Consider the following 23,910-nt stretch of genomic DNA (forward strand, 5'->3'; position numbering starts at 1 on the left):
AAGCCACATCCTACTAATTTGGAGAAGGAGAATACAGAAAGGAGCTGTGATTTTCCAAGTTTTACTTTATACACATTTTCGCAACTTGAATATTTTGTAATACAACTAAAGAAAATACAAATAACAACAAAAAATAAAATAGGAAATCATAGCAAAATTTATGTATATTTTCAAAAGCTTATAACTATTAATGTAATTTTAATTTTCCTTATATTTCTGTATATGGCTGTGTGTGTGTTTAAAGAGGAGAAGGCAATGGCACCCCACTCCAGTACTCTTGCCTGAGAAATCCCATGGGCGGAGGAGCCTGGTAGGCTGCAGTCCATGGGCTCGCTAAGAGTCGGGCACAACTGAGCGACTTCACTTTCACTTTTCACTTTCATGCATTGGAGAAGGAAATGGCAACCCACTCCAGTGTTCTTGCCTGGAGAATCCCAGGGACGGGGAAACCTGGTGGGCTGCCGTCTATGGGGTCACACAGAGTCGGACACGACTGAAGCGACTTAGCAGCAGCAGCAGTGTTTAAAGATACAACATATCTTGTTTCCTATAGGAACTGTCGACTTTTATGTTATTTTTACTCTCAAAAGGCCAAAGGATGCTTGAAAATGCATTTGAATTGCTGCAAAGTGCTGAGTATTATAGTTGAATTTTAGGTTTAATTTATGTCTTAATAACACTCACCAGAGTTATCTGTTGAGCATCAAAATATCACTGAAAAACTCTTCATTAAACTACTGCAGCATGTAGCTTTCTAGCCTTTTGACTGGGCTGCAATTCTCAGCAACTTCATCTGTGTTTTTCGTAAGATATATGCACAAGCTGAGATTTGAAGTATTTTACTTTGTTTATTCAGGCCCTGGGAAGTAATCCCAACTGGAATTTTATCAAAGATATCTGCATGGCAATAATGATAATCCTTCAGAATCTAGATTAGTTCACTATTTTATTCCACTAATGAATACTCTGGAGAAATATGTGTAATTTTACAGAACAAATTAACCCTACAGCAGAACTACTTACAATGTTCATTTTACTGGACACCTACAAAGCAGAATAAATTTAAATACAGTTTAATCGATCCTTCCAGGCCTGGTTGAGATCAAATAGCTAGGACATAAATATAATGGAAATTAACATAAATGGATGCTAGGATTTTTTTTTTTTTTTACATAAGTACTTCAAATGTCACAATTGGTATCCTAATTTCAAGCCAATAGAGAGACTACAATACTGAGGCAATAGCATTATACTATGTACACTTGAGTCACAGTGGTTCAGAGGTGGCTTCTGCTGGCAAGGAAATCTGATTTTTAATTACTGTGTTGTTTCCAGCATATAATGGCCATGACTTGTTTAACACGAATACCGCTATATGAGCTGCAGTTTGTTTCCCATCTGCCTTCATTTCATTGCACAATTGAAAAAATGTAACTATCTATCCTACTAATAGGGCAGCATGAAAACTAATTGGTATTCTCCATTTTCAAATATTTGTATCCTCAAGCCTCTCAGCCTAAAAAAGCCTGACAGAGTCTCTTCATTATCTCATTATGCTATAATTATTGCGTACTCAATTGCCAGGGCCTGAGAGTAATTCGTTTATGCTCTGCATCAATATAAACTTGTGCCTCTAGAACTAGATTTAACCAACTTAAAAAAATTATAATTTAGATTCACAGAAGTGTCTGTCTCCTGGTGATTCAAGACATGAATCATCTTATCTTTCTATTAAAAGAAGAAAAGTCAAAATCAATATGCTAACTATTCTAGCTTTCAAAGCCTTGTTGATAATGGTCCTTTTCTTATACCATACTCAAAAAGGACAAGAAGCACTTTTTGATGCTTTTACGCATTCCTAATCACCACTGGCTGGCATTATGTTCTCATTGATAAACTCTTCTGAAATTTACACATCTTTCCTCCTGTTTGTGGTATAATGATGATCATATTATAGTGGTATAGTGATGATCATGATTAGGTATTTCTTATTCTCCAATTGTACTCAAATTCAACGCATTCAATTAAAAAAATAATAATCTTCTATTTCATAATCCCAAGCAGAATGATTTGTAAAAGGTACATATTAAATATATATTTACAGAATTGGTTTTTTCAATGAGTAAAGAATCCATTCCCCTTTTCATCTATGAGTAGCTTTATATTCCTTTCATTTTCAATTCCATCACTTATTTTTCCAGTAACATAGGTAATCAATGGAACAGTTTTATCATCTTTAAAATAGATAAAACTATTTTAAAAACTAGAAATCTGACATTTCCATTAGAGAATCAGTGTATTTTCTTGGCATCACACAAGCCCATTTCCTTTTCTGTCTTTATTCTACTTTCCAACCTTTCAAATCTTCGGTTTTATTGTGCCCAATGTAGTTCTATCCAATTTTATACATTTTTAAATTTTGTCAGGCATTAGATCCTGTAGAAGACAGGAAGAATAAAAGAAAAGCAGGCCCTGGCAAGGGCCACAAAAGAAATTTATACTTATTAATAAACTGGATGCTATAAGGCATGAGACTCTTGGAACAAGTCCAGAGGGGACAGTTCATAATCTTGCATACAAGATATGATCCTGGGGTCAGAAAACCGACCCCAGACTTTCTCAACTGGCGTCTCAGAGTCACATGTTTTATGTATCTTGTAGAAAATCTATAGATAAGAATATTAGTCTTAGATACTGATTTGTTATTGATTCAGTTCAGTTCAGTTCCGTTCAGTTGCTCAGTCGTGTCCGACTCTTTGCGACCCCATGAATCGCAGCACATCAGGCCTCCCTGTCCATCACCAACTCCCAGAGTTCACCCAAACTCATGTCCATCGAGTCAGTGATGCCATCTAGCCATCTCATACTCTGTCGTCCCTTTCCCCTCCTGCCCTCAATCCCTCCCAACATCAGAGCCTTTTCAGATGAGTCAACTCTTCACATGAGGTGGCCAAAGTATTGGAGTTTCAGCTTTAGCATCAGTCCTTCCAAAGAAATCCCAGGGTTGATCTTCTTCAGAATGGACTGGTTGGATCTCCTTGCATTCCAAGGGACTCTCAAGAGTCTTCTCCAACACCACAGTTCAAAAACATCAATTCTTCGGTGCTCAGCTTTCTTCACAGTTCAACTCTCACATCCATACATGACCACAGAAAAAACCATAGCCTTGACTAGACGGACCTTTATTGGCAAAGTAATGCCTCTGCTTTTGAATATGCTATCTAGGTTGGTCATAACTTTCAAGGAATAAGCGTCTTTTAATTTCTTGGCTGCAGTCACCATCTGCAGTGATTTTGGAGCCCCCCAAAATAAAGTCTGACACTGTTTCCCCATCTATTTGCCATGAAGGGATGGGACCAGATGCCATAATCTTAGTTTTCTGAATGTTAAGCTTTAAGCCAACTTTTTCACTCTCCTCTTTCACTTTCATCAAGAGGCTTTTTAGTTCCTCTTCACTTTCTGCCATAAGGGTGGTGTCATCTGCATATCTGAGATTATTGATATTTCTCCCGGCAATCTTGATTCCAGCTTGTGCTTCCTCCAGCCCAGCGTTTCTCATGATGTACTCTGCATAGAAGTTAAATAAGCAGGTGACAGTATACAGCCTTGACATACTCCTTTTCCTATTTGGAACCAGTCTGTTGTTCCATGTCCAGTTCTAACTGTTGCTTCCTGACCTGAATATAGGTTTCTCAAGAGGCAGGTCAGGTGATCTGGTATTCCCATCTCTTTCAGAATTTTCCACAGTTTATTGTGATCCACACAGTCAAAGGCTTTGGCATAGTCAATCAAGCAGAAATAGATGCTTTTCTGGAACTCTCTTGCTTTTTCCATGATCCAGCAGATGTTGGCAATTTGATCTCTGGTTCCTCTGCCTTTTCTAAAACCAGCTTGAACATCAGGAAGTTCATGGCTCACGTATTGCTGAAGCCTGGCTTGGAGAATTTTGAGCATTACTTTACTAGCGTGTGAGATGAGTACAATTGTGCAGTAGTTTCAGCATTCTTTGGCATTGCCTTTCTTTGGGATTGGAATGAAAACTGACCTTTTCCAGTCCTGTGGCCACTGCTGAGTTTTCCAAATTTGCTGGCATATTGAGTGCAGCACTTTCACAGCATCATCTTTCAGGATTTGAAATAGCTCAACTGGGATTCCATCACCGGATTTGAAATAGCTCAACTGGAATTCCATCACCTCCACTAGCTTTGCTTGTAGTGATGCTTTCTAAGGCCCACTTGACTTTACATTCTAGAATGTCTGGCTCTAGGTGAGTGATCACACCATCGTGATTATCTTGGTCGTGAAGATCTTTTTTAGTTTCCTAATTACTCAGTGGTTAATGATCATTTTGTTCTTTGGCCCTGATGGCCATATGAGTTATAGTTTAACTTCCCGTTTATTCCTTCATTCATGGCTGGCTTATATAAAGCTGGCTTGGATTCAGTTTCGGCACTTTCAACTTGGAGTGGTGTTGGTCCCCTGATCCTCGCTTTTCTCTGAATTCTTGTGTCTCATTTCTCATTCTCTCACTGTATCACACTTTTCGAAACCCTGAATTTTGAGCTGGTCTCGACAAGATCCAAGTAACTGGTATCCAGGAAAGTATTCAGAAGTATCCAATTCCATAGAGGTATCCAGAAAGAAAAATTCCACAAATAAATAAAAAAATAAAAAAAAAAAAAAACACATTAGAAGAGGTCTGCCACAAGAAAATCAAGCCAGTCTCAGATGTCTCATAAAACTTTTTTCCATTTCTCTTATTACCACCTTAGTCCCAAATACCATCCTTTCTTAGTGGCTTCTCTGCTTCTAATGTGCCACCTAAAACATTGTCCAAATGTAATAATCTTTTTTTCTAAAAATTTTTTTGATGTGGACCATTTTTAAAGTCTTTATTGAATTTTTTACAATATTGCTTATGTTTTATGTTTGGTTTTTTTGGCCATGAGACATGTAGGATTTAGCTTCCTGACCAGGGATCCAGCCCATACCCTCTGCATTTGAAAGTGAAGTCTCAACCACTAGACTTCCAGGAAAGTCCCCACACAATAATCTTTTAAAATATAAATCAGATCTTGATACCATCTTACTCAAAACATTCTAATAGTTTTCCATCATATTAGCATACAATTTTAACTCTTCGTCCTGGCCTTTGTAACCAGTATCCAGTACCCGCCTACTTCTAGAGCTGTATAACCCACCAGTTTCCTCCTTGTCCAGTGAACTGCAGCAATGTTGGCCTTACTCCTGTTATTTTAATGGGAGTTAAAATGTTCCAGCAATCTCTTTAATTCTGAATTGAATTTATTACTGGCTAATATTTTATGTACTTACATTTTTATTATCTTTGTTAACTCACTCAATTTAAACTTATCTGACACTGTTATTTCCCAAAATGCCTAGAAAATCTCTAGGCAATCTATAAACAGTTGCTTAATGAACAAATGCATGGCTGATTGGTATACTGGTACTATATTTTAACTGACAAAGGATTAATAAAAATAAAATGAAAACTTACTTAATTTCAAGACAGTAAATATAAAGATAGAATGACATTATCCACATTGAGGAAACAAACACAGCTGCAAGTATAGTGGAAATTCCTTCTAGAATCAGGAAGCACAGCATTTGGCTCTGTGTCCCAGTTCTGCTATTAATAAGGTGTTTAATTTTTTATAAGTAACATATATTTCCTGAGCTTTATTTCTTTAAACAACATACATAATAGTGTAACATGATGAATAAATTATTTTGAATATAGTTCTCAATGTTATGTAGCACAGTATGGCAGAAACTCTTTTCAAGTTCCTCCTGTGGTGGATTCATTTTGATATTTGGCAAAACTAATATAGTTATGTAAAGTTTAAAAATAAAATAAAATTAAAAAAAAAAAAGTTCCTCCAATCCCCTCCACTCACCTCAATAATTTACCATTTTATAAGAAAGGACATACTTATAACAGTCTCTTATAAAGACCTGCTTTACATCTCTGACCATGTTTCCGAATACCCTAGCTCACTCCTATCTGCTCACCTTCACCCTATCATGCTCACTGAAGATCACTGGGCACAATAATTACCATAGATAATCCTGCCTCAGAATTCTGATTTACCATTTCCTTTAACTGAAACACCCCTAAGTCAGAAACCCAAATAGCTTCATCTTCCAACACTTTAAAGTCTCCACCAGATGCTCTTTTATTACTGAGGTCTGCTATCACCATAGTCTTTAAAGTCGCATTCTTCCTCTTGGTCATTTCAATACCATGTTTAACTACTTTACATATTTCCTTAATAGCCTATGTCATAGAACTACAATATAAGCTTTAAAAAGATAAGGTTCATTTTGTGCCTTAAACACAGTAGGCCTTGCCTACATAAGTAAGAATGAATTAATACAAAGAATTGCCCAATCACTTTCTCCTTTACTTTCTTCTATCAGAGGAACTAGAAAATGAATACTCAGTTCTCCCTGCTCTCTTCCAGTGAGATGTGGTCTAGTCTGTTTCTGGGCAGTGAGACAGGAATGGATGTTTGATGGCAAGGGAATCCTTTGGAAATAAAAGATGAACCTTCTCAGAAAAACAGCTTTTGAAATTTCTGATTTTTTCCTTGCCTGGAATGAGAAAGTAAAATGTGAAGGCTAAACAGTCACCTAACAACTTCAGGGGTAAAAGTCGCACGTCAAAGGTTGAGAAAAAGTAACATCAGTTCAGTTCAGTTCAGTCGCTCAGTCGTATCTGACTCTTTGCGACCCCATGAATCGCAGCACGCCAGGCCTCCCTGTCCATCACCAACTCCCAGAGTTCACTAAGACTCACGTCCATTGAGTCAGTGATGCCATCTAGCCATCTCATCCTCTGTCATCCCCTTCTCCTCTTGCCCCCAATCCCTCCCAGCATCAGAGCCTTTTCCAATGAGTCAACTCTTCGCATGAGGTGGCCAAAGTACTGGAGTCTCAGCTTTAGCATCATTCCTTCCAAAGAAATCCCAGGGCTGATCTCCTTCAGAATGGACTGGTTGGATCTCCTTGCAGTCTAAGGGACTCTCAAAGAGTCTTCTCCAACACCACAGTTCAAAAGCATCAATTCTTCGGCCCTCGGCCTTCTTCACAGTCCAACTCTCACATCCATACATGACTACTGGAAAAACCATAGCCTTGACTAGACGGACCTTTATTGGCAAAGTAATGTCTCTGCTTTTCAATATGCTATTTAGGTTGGTCATAACTTTCCTTCCAAGGAGTAAGCCTCTTTTAATTTCATGGCTGCAGACACCATCTGCAGTGATTTTGGAGTCCAAAAAAATAAAGTCTGACACTGTTTCCACTGTTTCCCTATCTATTTCCCATGAAATGATGGGACAAGATGCCATGATCTTAGTTTTCTGAATGTTGATCTTTAAGCCAACTTTTTCACTCTCTTTCACCTTCATCAAGAGGCTTTTTAGTTCCTCTTCACTTTCTGTCCTAAGGGTGGTGTCGAAAAAGTAACATACACAGAGTCAAATGGCATAAAATGTTTGATGATATCTCTGAATTCATAAAAGTGAATTACAACAAATTATTATTAAATCCTTCAAATCCAACCTCATGGACATGTGTATTTTAAGGGGAAAATACTTTAATAGTCAGGGATTGATATGCAGTGGTGGCAGTGAAAGCTTATGGAATCCGTGAAAGGATAGTTTCTATAAGATTGTTACTGGAATTAGACTGAAAGATATGACCATGGATTCTCTATTCTCAAGTGAATAGTCACTGTTTTCATGCCCTTGGAATAGGAGGTTACCTGGTCTTCTGAACTGAGAAAAGTACACCCCTATAGCAGTACCTTCTAAGGCAAGGTATTAGGAAGAGTTGGAATTTTGTAATAATCAATTGTATGGGAAATTAGAGATGCTAGCAGAGAGAGAGAACACGATCTGCTGATAAGGAAGAAGAAAAGCTCATTTCTAGCTTCTTTAAACATATGATATATTCAAAGAAATAAGGCATGTGTATTGAAATTATGTAAAAACTAAGGATAAATATAATTTTGTGCTCACCAAAGACAAACTTGTTAACCATGTAGTTGTAACTTAAGTATTTTTTTGCAAATAATATTGGAAAAATCACAGTAAAGAACAAGAACAGTGGTAAAAGAAAAAACACATATAGGCAGCGGAAGGAAAATATTCTGTAAGAAAAGTCATATATGAAAGTAAAACAACAACACTGACAGTTGAAAATATCCCCTTCTCAATTTCCACCAGTCAGTGCTGCTAAGGAACAGAATTTTCCTTAGGATGGTAGAATGGACAGAGCTTGGTCTTTGAAATCAAACAGACATGATCCAAATCTCTCCTTCTCTTCAAATTAGTTGTGATTTTAGACATGCTCCTCTATGTGTCTCTAGTTTAGCAGTGAAAATCTGGGCGTTATCATACCCATCTCATATATAGGGTTGTGTGATTACTAAGTGAAAAAATGCATGTATATTTTCTGTAACATTGTTGTTCTTTCCAACCAATTATTAGGAGATTAGGGTTCAAGGAAACCAGTCCATTGTTCTCCATGACTATTTATATTGAGAAAAATGACCTAAAGCTTAGTGTGGTGCCATGAGGCTTTGGGAGTCCTCAAGAACCTTTCAGAGTCCAAAAAGTTTTGTATTTCTAATTGATTTATCTGTGAAGTCAGATTTTCTCCAACAAATTTCAACCAAGTGTACTGCAGAGGACATACACTGTAGATTGAATGGAGATGTATATATGAGAGTCCAGATATCTTTTATGAAGGCACAGATCAAAATGATTTGCAAAAATGTAAAAGAATGTCACTGTTACTATTAATTTAACTTGTTTCTGTTTTGGTAATATATTTCCAAAAAAATATGTTAAAGGTATTAGTACATGTTTATCATCATTTTGAAATAAATAAATGAATGTGTTTAAATATTCTCAGTTTTAGTTCTAACCCCCAAATATTAATAGCTTTAACCTGCATGAAAAAAACCACTCTGGCCATGTTCAGAAATTTTTAGGAGTGATAAAGGTCTTGAGCCAAAAAGCACTGAAACCTAAATAGATTATCCATTGGCATTAACCACAATCATCAGTTCAGTTCAGTTCAGTTGCTCAGTAGTGTCTGACTCTTTGCAACCCCATGGACCACAGCACACCAGGCGAACCTATCCATCACTAACTCCCGGAGTTTGCTCAAATACATCTCCATTGAGTCGGTGATGCCATCAAACCATTTCATCCTCTGTCGTCCCCTTCTCCTCCTGCCTTCAATCTTTCCCAGCATCAGGGTCTTTTCAAATGAGTCAGTTCTTTGCATCAGGTGGCCAAAGTATTGGAGCTTCAGCTTCAGCATCAGGACTTACAATGAATATTCAGGACTGATTTCCTTTAGGATGGACTGGTTGGATCTCCTTGCAGTCCAAGGGACTCTCAAGAGTCTTCTCCAACACCACAGTTCAAAAGCATCAATTATTCAGCACTCAGCTTTCTTTGTAGTCCAGCTTTCACATCCATACATGACTACTGGAAAAACCATAGCCTTGACCAGACAGACCTTTGTTGGAAAAGTAAGGTCTCTGCCTTTAATATGCTGTCTAGGTTGGTCATAACTTTCCTTCCAAAAAGTAAGTGTCTTTTAATTTCATGGCTGCAGTCACCATCTGCAGTGATTTTGGAGCCCAGAAAAACAAAGTCAGCCATTGTTTCCCCATCTATTTCCCATGAACTGATGGGACAGGATGCCATGATCTTAGTTTTCTGAATGTTGTTTAAAGCCAACATTTCCCTCTCCTCTTTCACTTTCATCAAGAGGCTCTTTACTTCTTCTTCACTTTCTGCCATAAGGGTGGTGTCATCTACATATTTGAGATTATTGATATTTTTCTCGGCAATCTTGATTCTAGCTTGTGCTTCACCCAGCTCAGCGTTTCTCATGACGTACTCTGCATATAAGGAAAATAAGCAGGGTGACGATATACAGCCTTGATGTACTCCTTTTCCTGTTTGGAACCAGTCTGTTGTTCCATGGCCAGTTAAAACTGCTGCTGCCTGACCTGCATACAGATTTCTCAGGAGGCAGGTCAGGTGGTCTGGTATTCCCATTTCTTTCAGAATTTTCCATAGTTTCTTGTGATCCACACAGTCAAAGGCTTTGGCATCGTCAATAAAACAGAAATACATGTTTTTCTGGAACTCTCTTGCTTTTTCAATGATCCAGCAGATGTTGGCAATATTATCTCTGATTCCTCTGCCTTTTCTAAAATCAGCTTGAACATCTGGAAGTTCATGGTTCACATATTGTTGAAGCCTGGCTTGCAGAATTTTGAGCATTACTTTACTAGCGTGTGAGATGAGTGCAGTTGTGCGGTAGCCTGAGCATTTTTTGGCATTGCCTTTCTTTGGGATTGGAATGAATACTGACCTTTTCCAGTGTGGCCACTGCTGAGTTTTCCAAATTTGCTGGCATATTGAGTGCAGCACTTTCACAGCATCATCTTTCAGGATTTGAAATAGCTCAACTGGAATTCCATCACCTCCACTAGCTTTGTTTGTAGTGATGCTTCCTAAGGCCCACTTGACTTCACATTCCAGGATGTCTGACTCTAGGTGTGTGATCACACCATCGTGATTATCTGGGTCATGAAGATTATTTTTGTACAGTTCTTCTGTGTATTCTTACCACCTCTTCTTAATATCATCTGTTTCTGTTAGGTCCATACCATTTTTATCCTTTATTGAGCCCATCTTTGCATGAAATATTCCCTTGAAAAGTGAAAGTGAAAGTGAAGTTGCTCAGTTGTGTCCAACCCTTGCTACCCAATGGACTGTAGCCTACCAGGCTCCTCAGTCCATGGAATTTTCCAGGCAAGAGTCCTGGAGTAGGTTGCCATTTCCTTTCTCCAGGGGATGTTCCCAACCCAGGGATTGAACCCAGGTCTCCCGTACTGCAGGCAGACGCTTTACCGTCTGAGCCACCAGGGAAGCAATGTTCCCTTGGTATCTCTGATTTTCTTGAAGAGATTTCTAGTCTTTCCCATTCTATGGTTTCCTCTATTTCTTTGCACTGATCACTGAGGAAAGCTTTCTTATCTCTCCTTGCTATTCTTTGGAACTCTGCATTCAAATGGGTATATTTTTCCTTTTCTCCTTTGCTTTTCACTTCACTTCTTTTTACACACTCATAAGCTTAGGCTATCATTTCTTTTCTTATAAAATAAAATTCAGATTGAATATATTTATACATATTCAAATATATCTATTATATGATAAATCACTAATTTATTGGGATAACAGTATTTCCTTAATTTAATTCCATGTTTTTATGATCTAAAATTAGCCTTGCCATGGAATCAAAAGAAAAAATTATGTGAATTTGATGATCTTATAGTACATTCCCAGGTTGCGCTAGTGGTGAAAAATCCACCTGCCAATGCAGGAAATGCAAAAGGTGAGATTCCATCCCTGGGTCAGGAACATTCCTTGGAGTAGGAAATGGCAACCCACTCCAGTATTCTTGCTTGGAAAATCCCATGGATAGAGGAGCCTCGTGGGTCACAGTCCATGGGATTGCAAAGAGTCGGACATGACTAAGCACACACAGGAAATGGGGATTAGTACTATTAGAATTGTGCAAGATAACCACAAAAATGTGTCAGTATTCGCTATGTGCTGCCTTTCTGTTCTGGTCCTAAACATTGATAGTCCTGAGCCTTAATCAATAATGAAAATTCTTGCAGGCATGAATGATAAAGGGCAAAACTGCACAAAATTATAGCATAAGCATCTGTAATATGTATCACCCTGTTAAAACCAAAAGACCTGGTAAGTATATGCTTATAAACATAAGGGAAACATAAACACTCAAAGAGAGTGGCCTGCCAAGGTAATATTGAAAGTATGTTTAAAATCTTAATATAGAAAATAACTGAATTCCATTTGCAAATACTTTTAGTTTACCGGGAAATAAAAATATTCCTGCATTATTTTTAGTCACACAAGCTGTCATACAAATTGTAGCATACACATATAGGTATGTTTTCTTCCTATTCACATTTATTGATTATACAAATTCTATTTTAAGTAGAGACATAACTGAATTCATTTAATATAATATAAAGGTACCTTAAAATTACAAAATTGACCAGAAGGTGGTTGGGCTGACTTAGCTCCCTTTGCACATCACATGCTTTCTCTGAGCTCCCATCTACACCTTGCTCTAGGCTGCAGGGTGTTGACTTCTACAGACTGCATCATTCCCAGTATCCCAAGTTCCCCATCCTCAGTTTTGATTTGGCTATAGAGGCAGAAGCAGAGAATTGGTGTGCTGGAGAGACAGAGAGAAAAGAAGAAAGAAAGGAAGAGGGAAAGAGAAAGAGAGAGAGAGACAGAATTTAATCTTTTCTCTCTTTCTTGCCATGGAGCAGTTTTTATGGTGACTGGTTTCCTCTGCCTTGGGCATGAAATTCCCACAACTGCCACTCTCACCAGGCCCTAGATTCCCCTCATTCCCCTATATCACATTGCTCCTTTGGGCAAACAGGTAGTAAAGTGTCCAGCACCTGCTGGTGCCTGGATGCTTCACCATTCTTTGTTCAATCCTTTCATCCTACACCTGTCTCACTGGAAATAGATCTTAAATTAAACTTTTATCTGACTTTCTTGAATTAACATTTTGGATACGTTCTGCTGATTGGTACCGCAGTTGTTTCAGAATCTTCCGTAGTCCAGCATGATGTTCAGATACCACTGGAGCAGGTTGTCCATCTTTTAGGTTGCTATTCGGTAAACCAAACTGTTACTGAGGGCTCATTAAGGGACTAACTAATTCCCAATATAAGGAATCAGGTGTAGTATTTGCTATAGTCACCAATAAAACCAGACTATTTCATGTAGTTTAACCCACAGTACACAAAGGGAAAAACCTTTGTTGAGTTTTAAGCTTTCCTATATTTCAAGCAAATTAAATATGCCCAATGTTTAAACTACCATGAGGAAATTAGTTACTAAAAAGTGAAGGCTAACTCATTTAATATATATTTTTACCAGAGAAGTAAAATGACAAGATGCATAAGTTTCTTGATGGTACAAGTGTCATATCTAAAAAATTGAAGAGGGATAGTGTCAAGTACTATAGTTCTTTAAAAGCTAACAACAATCATAATACTTTATATAAATACTTTATATATATTAAATCATTTTAACCTCTTAAAAATCCTATGAGGTAAGTTCTATTCTTTCTCCATTTTATAGGCAAGGGCTTGGTCACAGAGAAATTAATTACTTGCCCCAAATCACACAGTAGAGGCTGATCTGGAAAAATAACATAAGTATTAAAGTAATTAAATTGGCCTTTGAAGGTGTCATTTTCTTTACTTCTTTTAATAAAAGTAATAATCAAACTTCCAAAGAGATTAAGAAGTTGACCTTTGGAGGTAAAACTAAAATTCTATGACCTATATAAGTAAATTTTATTTTACATTTACTCAATTATATTTTAGTTGAAGCAATTTTTACTAGAATATTATCTTAAGCTTCTCTCTTATTGTTTGGTTTTATTTTATGAGAAAAGAAAAATGATGCCAATGTAACTGTACCAGAAAGATAAGTCAAAGAATAAATGAAGACCTCAGGACAGGACACATGAAAACTGGCACTCCTAATTCACCCTTTCTCTATTTCTGCCAGTGCCAACTCATCAAGTATGTATAAAATGACTGGGGTGTATGTGGTGCTGTTCCTGTGCTGTTTTTAAAAATGGGAAAACACACAAGCTCTCCTTGGCTCTCGTGGGCATATCATCAGGGAGTAAATATGTGAATAAAATAATTACATCTATGACCATTATTATGAAACAGACCTGAAGGAAGACAAGGTCTTGTCTAGGTGGGAATGGGGTTGAAGAAAAGAAAATATTCTGAGGAGGACAGCATAGACTTGCAGAAAGTAAAGCCTGGAAGGAAAGGGAGTTCAAATTTTTCTGAGAGGTAAAATTCATCATTTCTGAAATTCTGAATATTCTAGCTTTTAAGGCCTAGATCTTACATTTTAGAAAGAAAATAGATTATTTTCTACATTCAGCTTAGGAAACAGAGTTTTAAGAAACTCTCTTTCAAATGTCTAATGCCTACCTGTGTAAAGTCACTGACTGCCTTTTTCATAGTCTTCCATCCTGGAGGGAGATTGAGGAAAGTGAAGTAACTGAGTGAAGTTAGTAACCAGGCAATTTACCTTGAAAACCGTCTATGAAGGAAGTGTCTCAATAATTGCTCCTAAAGTATTTGATCTATGGAACAACTGAGTAACAAATAGAAACAGGGTATATTTTAACATGAAATTAGAGTTATGAGAGCTATAACTGAATTAGTAATTGTTAGGTATTTAATATATATTATATGTAACCCAACTGAACTGAACTGAACTGAATCCTTATAGAACATAACAGTACTGGTACTTTTAGCCACATTTTATAGAAAAGAAAACTGAGATTTGACTCAGTTAACATTTAACATATCTCGTGATAGGTAGATATGTAATGGTACATATGTAAAAGATACAAGATTATGACTTGTATCTTTACATGATGGTATGTTTTACATCTTTACATGACAATGGAATTATAAACATGGCTAGTCTGACTCCAAAGTCCTTGCTCTTTCTATTCTACCTCTCTGAGATGAAAAATTTGTCTTCTTAATGCTAAGTTCAAGAAAAGAACTAAGGGAAAGAAAGAACTAAGGGAACTGAGTCAAGAAAGAACTAAGGATGGGATTTGATGAAATGTTGAAGATATATGGAAACATATTGCATTTTAAATAACTCTAAATTCTTCTCTTGTTCATTGGATTTTTTTTTTTTTAAGATTTACTGTTTTGAGATATTTCTCATAAAACTAAAAAAAATGTTTTCAATATTTGTCTATAATAGGATTGCAAGGAGGGTTCATGCAATAGAGAAAAAAAGAATACACATCTACTGACTTTTGGTTTCAGAGAATGAATGTCCCTTGAAAGCTGATTCTACATAGCTTTGACCATCTGCTTTGTGAGAATATTTTTGACTCAATTTTGAGTTCAGTAAGTTGGGTTCAATTTTAAAGCTGGTTCTACATGTCAAGCAATGCTTATGTACTGTACAGTTCAGTCACAATTCAAATTTAATACTGTTGAAAGCCTGAAAACAGCCATTATAATCTGCCTGTTATAAATAGGGAATCTGAGACTTAGCAACATTATACAACTTTCACTTAAGAATCCGTGAAGAACCTTTGTGTGTGGTCACTACCTATCAGGAGATATAAATGATTTACATCTGTTATCTCAGTAAACCCAACACTACTGATAGAGGTGATGAGGATAATAGTGATATTGATGATGATAATGATGACGACTATGATAATATTCATTTTACGGGTGAAGACCTTGGGTAAACAGTGCCATCCACTGCATGTTGCATAATAAACTTAAACTAAAATTTTGACGAATCACTTAAAACTCAATTCCTGGAATATTCCCTCAGGAAATTGTACATTTACCACTTTTTAACATGAGAATATTCTTTTTTGCTCCATTCTGATGACCACTCAAAGAATATAAAAAACGTTAAATTCATATTCAGGGTTTGAAAGACTACTTCAAGTACCAGGACTCTGAGACCTGATTACCATCCATCTGTGGCAATTAAACTAATGGCTTCCATTCTAAGAAAGACTATTGCTTTGGCATCTCATTTATTTCATTACTCAAGTTCACTTTTCCAGCTGTGATCATATGCTGATTGGGATATGCACAAATGAAAATCAGAGTGTTCTAAATACCATAATATATGTAGTTGCTTAAAATTCAACACCTTGGGGACTTCATGGGAATTTACTTCTTGTTTAGAAATATTTTAATAACTTTGACCCTGAAATGCTCTTAGATGGCCAATTCAAGCAAAAGCTGATGGCATTAAAAGAGATAGCAAAAACTTAGTTGGTTTTGAGCATGAAAAGGAATAATTATAAATTTATAAATGGAATCTTAAATTTGGGGGATGCTAAACCAAAATATAATACAGAAAGAGAGTCTAGAACCCCTATGATATTTCAATTTTTATTTGATCTTTATGTTTCATTTGATCCAATCAAACTGTATTTATCTCTTCCTCTCTCCCATTCTCTATGTCACATGTATGTAAATAGCATAGGCTCACTCTTCCACATGCCTGTCTACAACAGAAAACACTGTAGATAATACTTTTGCTCCCCTCCATCAGTCCACTGTTTTCCCTTTACCACTCAGTTAATATTATAATTTTTAAAAACATGAACTATGATGAAGTTAATATAATTAAATTGATTGTATACACAGATAAAGTGATTACATTAATAAAAAGCTATACTGATAAAACATATACATGTGCTGTGTGCTATGCCATGGTCAATAGCTTCAGTCATGCTCGACTTTTGCAACCCTGTGAACTGTAGCCTGCCAAGCTCCTCTGTCCGTGGGATTCTCCAGGCAAGAATACTGGAGTGGGTTGCTGTGACCCCCTCCAGGGTATATTCCTGACCCAGGAATTGAACCAATATCTCTAGTGTCTCCTGCATTGCAGGCAGGTTTTTATCCACTGATCCACCTGGGAAATCCAACATATGTACATATATGTCAACAAATATGAACAGAATCAGTAAGAAGAAAAAATGATTCATTTTAGAAAAGAAAATGATTGGTTTTTTTTCCTTGTTTTCCACTCCTAACGATTAAAATCTGAATTTATGATTAAAATTTATGAATTTCACAAATGTATCTGAAGGCCATCAATTAGTTATTATGCATATAGGAAGCTGGTTCAACCAAAACTTGTAAAGATAGTATCTTACATTATAAATTATATAAAATTACAATTAGTTCCATATTTGAGGATGGATAAATTAGGAGCATGTTAATTTTTCTATTATTTAACAAAACAGAATAGCTATTCTCAATAAGGAACATGTGCCCTCAAGGATTTATCAAAAAATTATCACCTATAAAGAATTCAAATGTGCTCCTTCCTGGCCATCCTTTATTGGAGATTACTTCTACTGTTGGGAGCACCCCATGAGTTTATAAGGCCCTACTTGGGGAAGTGAGGGGATTAAATGTAGAATTACTCAAACTAAATCACATCTGAAAGAAAGAAACATTGTCAGCATCTTTCACAGGATTTTGGGAATATTAGTGAACAAAATACTGTGAAACTGAAATGTAATGATATACATAAGCAGTAATAAAGATTCCCGCAGCATCCTCACTCCCATAGAGGGCCAGATTATTGAATCCAATTACCATCCTAAAGGATGTATTTCAGTTTTGAAGTAAACAAAAATGTTATGAAATCCACTGAGGAAAAGGGAAGTTGATTTTTAAATGAACTTATGTTTAGTATTTATGGGAATTCTACTGCTATACAGGTTATTTTTCAATTATTTAAATTATATGTAACAAGTGCTGGTTGCAAAATATTTAAAAATAAGAAAGATTATTTTAAAAATCCCCCTTTCCCATATTATACCTACTTTGAGAGCAATTTTCTATTTGTACATATTCATGAGAAAGGAAGTGAATAACATTAGACAACAAATATGTATGTGCATATGAAAGTATATATATGTATATGCTCATGAATTTTTAATATAATATCATGCTATAGAATTTGTTCTGCAATTTTTTAAACTTAACAACATGACAAGGAAGTCTCTTTGTATCTATTTACATGAAGTTACCTTATACTTTTTAATTTCAAAATAAATACTTTTCTCATATTCATATACAGAGAGTTGCAGTATTGTTACCAGGAAGTGTTAATTATGAATTTCTTCTGGATCTTCTTCTGTGACTTTAACCCTCATCCTGCCACTTTTTGTTGTTGTAGGCATACATAATGGCCTGCCTCAAGGAGATAACCTGAGCTACCCACCTGTGAAGGACTGTAAGGAAGCAAAATGAATAAATTCCCCTGCCTGAGGCGTGCCATTCTAGGGGACATTTGCAAGGATTGCATAGTCTTTTTACTTCATTTCCTCACCTCCCCTCCATCTCTGATCCATGAAAGAACTGGGCAACCAGACACCTACAAGCTGGTTATTTTGAGGTGCTAGTCTGCCATCTTCTCGGTCAGGTAGCTCCCAAATAAAGTCCCTTCCAGTCCCAACACCTCATCTCATTGTCTCATTGACTTATCCTGAGGCTAGCAGAGCCAGCTTGGACTCAGTAACAGTATGGGAATACATAATTGTTGATTCTAGAAGTAGTATTTTTATATTCTGATTCAGACTCAGTTACTTACTATTAATATTAATGTAAACACTTTAAAGCTCTTTGTAACTATACTTCCTTATCTACAAAATGGCAAAATAATAACATATCTTAGTAACAAAATAATAATTTATTCAACTTATTCAACAAATATTCACTAAGCTCCTTCTAGATGCCAGAGAGATCAAGGCACCTTTCATTCTTCACTGAATAAAGCTGACAAGGATTATTTTTTTAATCTCTCATGAAGCTTAAATTCTAGAAAAGGACTACAAAAGTTTACAAATAATAATAAAATAAATCCATGAATTACATAGCATTTTATAATAAGCTAAACTGAATTGAACTAATGCGTAATAGAAAAAGTAGAACAAGGAGGGCAGTTGGCCAGAACACAGTGAGTGAATGATAATACTGAAGATTAGGCTGTAGAATTAAGGAGGGCAAGGAAGAAGGGTAAAGTAAGTATTTGCTGAACTTTGAGATAATTTGGGAACCATTGTGGGGGGAGGATTCAGATTGGAGGTGTGAGGTCCTCAGATTTACAAGATTCCTTTGACTGCTTTCTGCATAATAGCATGTAGGTGTGGAACAAGCATAGAAACATAAAGCCAATTAGGAAGCTACTGCAATAAAATTGAGATTAGAATTGATGGTGACTCAAGCAGGATATTGCCAGTGGAAGTAGTTGAAAGTCACTGAATTTGGATATAACTTAAAGGTCAAGAAAACAGGATGTGCTGATGAATTGAATTTGAGATACTGGAGAAAGCAAACATTCAGTGATGACTTCAATTATTTAGCAGTTACCTGGAAGGATGAAATTATCATCAAATGGAAATGGGGAAACTCTGGAAGAAGTAGGCTTAGCAGAGAAAACCAGGAGTTAAATTTAGGTCACATTACATTTGCAATCTCGTAATATCCAAATGGAGATACTGAGAAGTCAGTTGTTAAATAACATAATTCACATCTAGAAATAGCTCTCAGAGATACTCTGATGTAAGCTAAATTTGCTGGATTATAACAACAGGTTACTAAAGAAGATGATTATGATCTTTCATTCATAGTGAATACTAGGTTGGTGGATGTAAAATTTGATACCAGGGTTTTAGCTTTGTTAGGTAGTTAGAATAGGAAATAGGAGTCCAAATTAGCAGTAGCTAAAAGAAAGCAAAAAGCCCGTGAAAATGGAACAAAGGAAGGTCCGAGAACCAGAGTGAGAACCTCAGGTGAAACAAAGAGTCCTCCTGGCTAGCCCAATTTACATTCAGCAGGCTGGGAAAAGGGGGGCAGAAAAAAACATATAAAAGGAGGAGCCAAAATTGATCTCCTCTCTTCTTTAGGGTCAAGGCCTCAGGCCTCAAGATATATTTTCCTTTGCTTGCCAGATAAAACTGAGCTGTAACCAAGCTGTAACACTGGTGGCAAATTTTTGCTGCAGTGAGACAGAACCAAGGAATTACACATGCCCCCCAACAGCTTCAAGCTCCATGTGCATGACTTAAACACTGATAAACAGGTGACTGAGTGTTGGCAGTGGTAATATGTATCCACACAAATGCCATATGCTGCTTTATTAAATGCAGTCATATCCATTAGATTCCTAACATGTCCAAGTGCTAGGTCTAGTTCACCAGAAAAATAAAACATAGAAGGAATCATGCCCTCCACTCCCTCAGATTCTGATAGACCTTCTATGTTTTGATGGAATCCACACTGATCAAGAAAAAGAATCAGGTTGAGCCAGTAATAGCAAAGACCTCTCTCTGAGTTTAGTGACCTTGATGGGACAAAATTATAATCCTGCAGTGTCTGTAAAAAGGTATTCTAGAAAAGAAAAGCAATTCTTATATTGACCCTTCCCCTTTTGAAGAGACTTTCAATCTCACTACTCCTTGTAAGGTGACCAGAGATTTTGTGTTGTTTAATAAGATGGTCATAACTTATTTTACACATTTCTTGACTTGACAGCATTATTTGGCACAGTTGATTTTTTTATGCTTGAACTATTTTTCTCATTTGGCATCTGGAACCTCATTCTCTCTTGGTTGCTGTTCCTTTGTAATATCCAGCCATACCTCCATCACGGCCAAATTGCTCTGTCCTCAATTTCCCCCAAAGTGACGGCAACCAAATTGCTCTGTCCTCAATTTCCCCCAAAGTGACGGCAACCTTCGAAATTTCTCCACCCAAAGCACTCGGCACTTATTTCTCCCTTATATGATTTAATCAATTCATAAACGTATACTTTTATTTAAATACATTCAGAATCAGATCCCTTTGCAATACTTCCACTCAACTAGCAGCTTTTGCTTAGGTTTTAGAATTTCTAAAGATTTTTATCCTAGTGTCTTTACTCTGCTTCCTAACAGTTGATCCTTAACATAGCACCAGAGTTCATTTTCCAAAGATTTCTTTCCTTTTCTCAAAATCTGTCAGCAGTTTTTCATTTAATTAATGAAAGGTCCTACATAAACTGACATTATCTCCTATTGTTTTAAGACTTGTTATTCAGCTTTATCCACACTGGTTTATTATTATTTCTGAAATACCCTAAAGCGTCATCACATCTTAACTGCCTCAGAACGTTTGACCTGCTGTTTTCTCTACCAGGAATGCTCTTCCTGACAGTTCTGTGACTCACTTCCCCTTCCTCCAATTATCTGGTTGTCTAGTCTCTTCTCAGTGATTCCTTCTTTAAGACCCAACAAAAGATGGCAATCCCTATTTTCCTCAGTACCACTTTTCTCCATGAGAAATATCATGTTTGCAAAATCTTGTAGCTTGTCATGTTCCTCCAACTAGAATGTAACTTCTATGGATGCAATAATTTTGTTCCCCAAAAATAATTGTTAAGCCAACTAGTAAATTCTTATATGAAATGGTGCCCGTGTTTAATTACTGAACAGGGAATTCTCTTTCCTAATTTTCTCTTTAGAAAAACATTCCTGGGGCTATTTTTATTAGATCAACTCTCCAGATGCCAGGTAAGCTATCTTACCTGACTTTTTTGTCTCCTCTGCCTACCTGCATTACACTCAATGAAGTGTCACATTTGAGACTTCTTGGAGACTCTATATTTTCTTCTTGGTTAGTGAAAAGTTGAAAATTATATATAGTATGAAAAATGTCTGGTAATGTTTTGAATTATTAAAACCCAGCAGACACCTGAACATAAAGGTTATATAAAATATCTGTCATTTCATCACTCTCATCTCTATCATTATCATTGTTTTCATGGTTATAGATATCATTTACTGAGAATTTACTATATAACAGAAACTATTCTCAATCTCTATGTGTACTGATTTGCTTAATCCTCTGAACAACTGTATATGGTAGGTATCACCTACCTATTTTATGGATTGTGTTATGTATTTTACAGATGACATAACTGAGACAAAGTAATTTGGCTCATACTTTTCTAACATATATATCCAATTTGAAAGTGGCTGGTGGTTAAAGAAATACAAATAATGAGCAATAATAACCTACTCCAAATCTACAGATATTAAAAGAGAAGAGGTGGGTTCTGGAACAAGATGGTGAAACAAGAAGATTCTGAACTCATCTCCTTTAAGGACACACCAAATCTAAAGCTATCTATGGGACAATATCTTCTAAAAAAAAGACCTAAAAACTAGTAGAACCATTTTTGTACATCAGACAAAGGAGAAGTAGGAAAGGCTGAGATACAATCTCACCATAAACTCTACTTCCCAACCTTCTGCCCCACATGGTGACCCATAATTGTGAAGGAATTCAAAACTTGTCTCTTCTCCCTGTGGAATGAAAAGTTCATATCCCACATGGGGCACCATAGCTTTTAAGATGTATACCTGAGAGATGAGTTTCCTCAATTATCCTAACTTTGAAAACCAACTAGGCTTATGTCTATGAGACCAGTGGGGCTATGGTGAATTGAGAAACAGCTCTTAAAGGGCTCACAAACAAACTCACTCACCCCAGGGCCCAGTGCAGAAACAGCCTTTAAAAGGTGTTCCAGAGTCATATGAAAAAGCTTATTTGGTAATTTTAAAACAGTTAGATGTGGGGTTATACTGGGATATTCTCAACTAACAGAGTCTGGTGGGCACCATATTTTTTACTTTAAGTTTTTAAAGTTATTTATTTATTTATTTAACTCTAGACACATTTCCCTGGCAAGCCTTATTTTTTAGCTTCCATTTTTCCTTTTGTGGCAGGTACCATCTTTACATTTCCCCTTTGCCTTACTCCAGAATGTCAGTATCCCCCAGAGGGGAGTGTCTGCATGCATCTGGTGTCCTGTTTTTACTTATGGTGACCCAGTTTTCACAGCTGCAGCCTAAGGGAGACCCTTTCACCACTTGGTTCTGAAGAGCTGCTGGTAGATTGTCACCTCCAAGCTGCTGCTCAGACAGCAGGCTGAAACACATCCCCACACTTTTTGAGAAAGAGGCTTGTTTGCATGTACAGGAGCTTTGACCTCAGGGTCAGGCTTTAAGGAGCTTATGGAAGTGTTCTCAGGGGAATTAAGGCTGGTGGATGCAATCTTTGAGTTCTCTTTCTGCTTTGTTCAAATTCAGTAGTCATCCAGAAAGGGGTTTATGCTACTGTGTGGCACCCTGAATTTTAGATTTGCTGCCAGGGGACACCTCCAGATTGCCTGGCTCTGCAGGACAGTAGGGCCTATCCTTATGGTCCTACACAGGACCGTGTAACTGAGTTCTTTAAAAATTACTTCCTAAAGGACTGGCTTCCAACAGCCTGAATCTGGGTGCTCACTGAAGTCCTTCTTTTTGGACCCTGGCTTGTCTTGGTACACTCTCAACTACTGTGAGCTATTACAAATAAAATAGGTTGCTTGGAAAATCACAAAGGTTTGAAAAACAACCAAGAGCTAGGGAATGGTTGAACAATATGAATCCTTCCCTATACAGCTACTACTCGTTCAAGACTGGGAGAGGTAGCCATTTCATTTAATGAACAGAGAGTCAAGCAAAATGAAGAAATGGAGGGATATGCGCCAAACAAAAGTACAAGATAAAAAGCCTTACTGAAATGGAGATAAGCAATTTACCTGATAAAACACAGGAGGAGACCCACTGGCCAACTATGGGGATGAGAAGTGGCCAGCTCACAGCCTGGCATATGCTCAGCAGCCTAGGAACAAGTTAACATGGCAAGAGAAGCACATTTCATGTGAACTTCATAACTGCCAGTTCTGTGTTGTCAATCCTGTCTCAACAATCTTATGACAGTCCCCACACAAAAAGACGTAAGTGTTAATCAGTTGTGTAATTTTGAATCTTAGTTCATCAAATATCTGTTTAGCCAGATCCATTAGGAAACAAACTAGTCATTCCAATCTTCTAAGTACTGAATTGGCTCACCTAATCACCTATTTTATCATTGAATAGTTATTGGCCTCTAAATCAGTTCATTTGGGGACGAGGTGTTATCATCTAAAATATGCCTCCATTTCATTTGCCTCTTCACCTGCTTCCACGCTTTGCAAAACACACAGGTGCCAGGTCAATAAGCCCTACTTAAATATCTAGCAGCAATGCCAGGAAACACCTAAGATACAATTTCAAAAGGTATTCACTATGAAAAATGAAATGAATCATCAGTATTCCACAAAC

Source organism: Bubalus bubalis, chromosome 7 (genome assembly GCF_019923935.1).
Source record: "Bubalus bubalis isolate 160015118507 breed Murrah chromosome 7, NDDB_SH_1, whole genome shotgun sequence".
Lineage (NCBI taxonomy): Eukaryota > Metazoa > Chordata > Mammalia > Artiodactyla > Bovidae > Bubalus > Bubalus bubalis.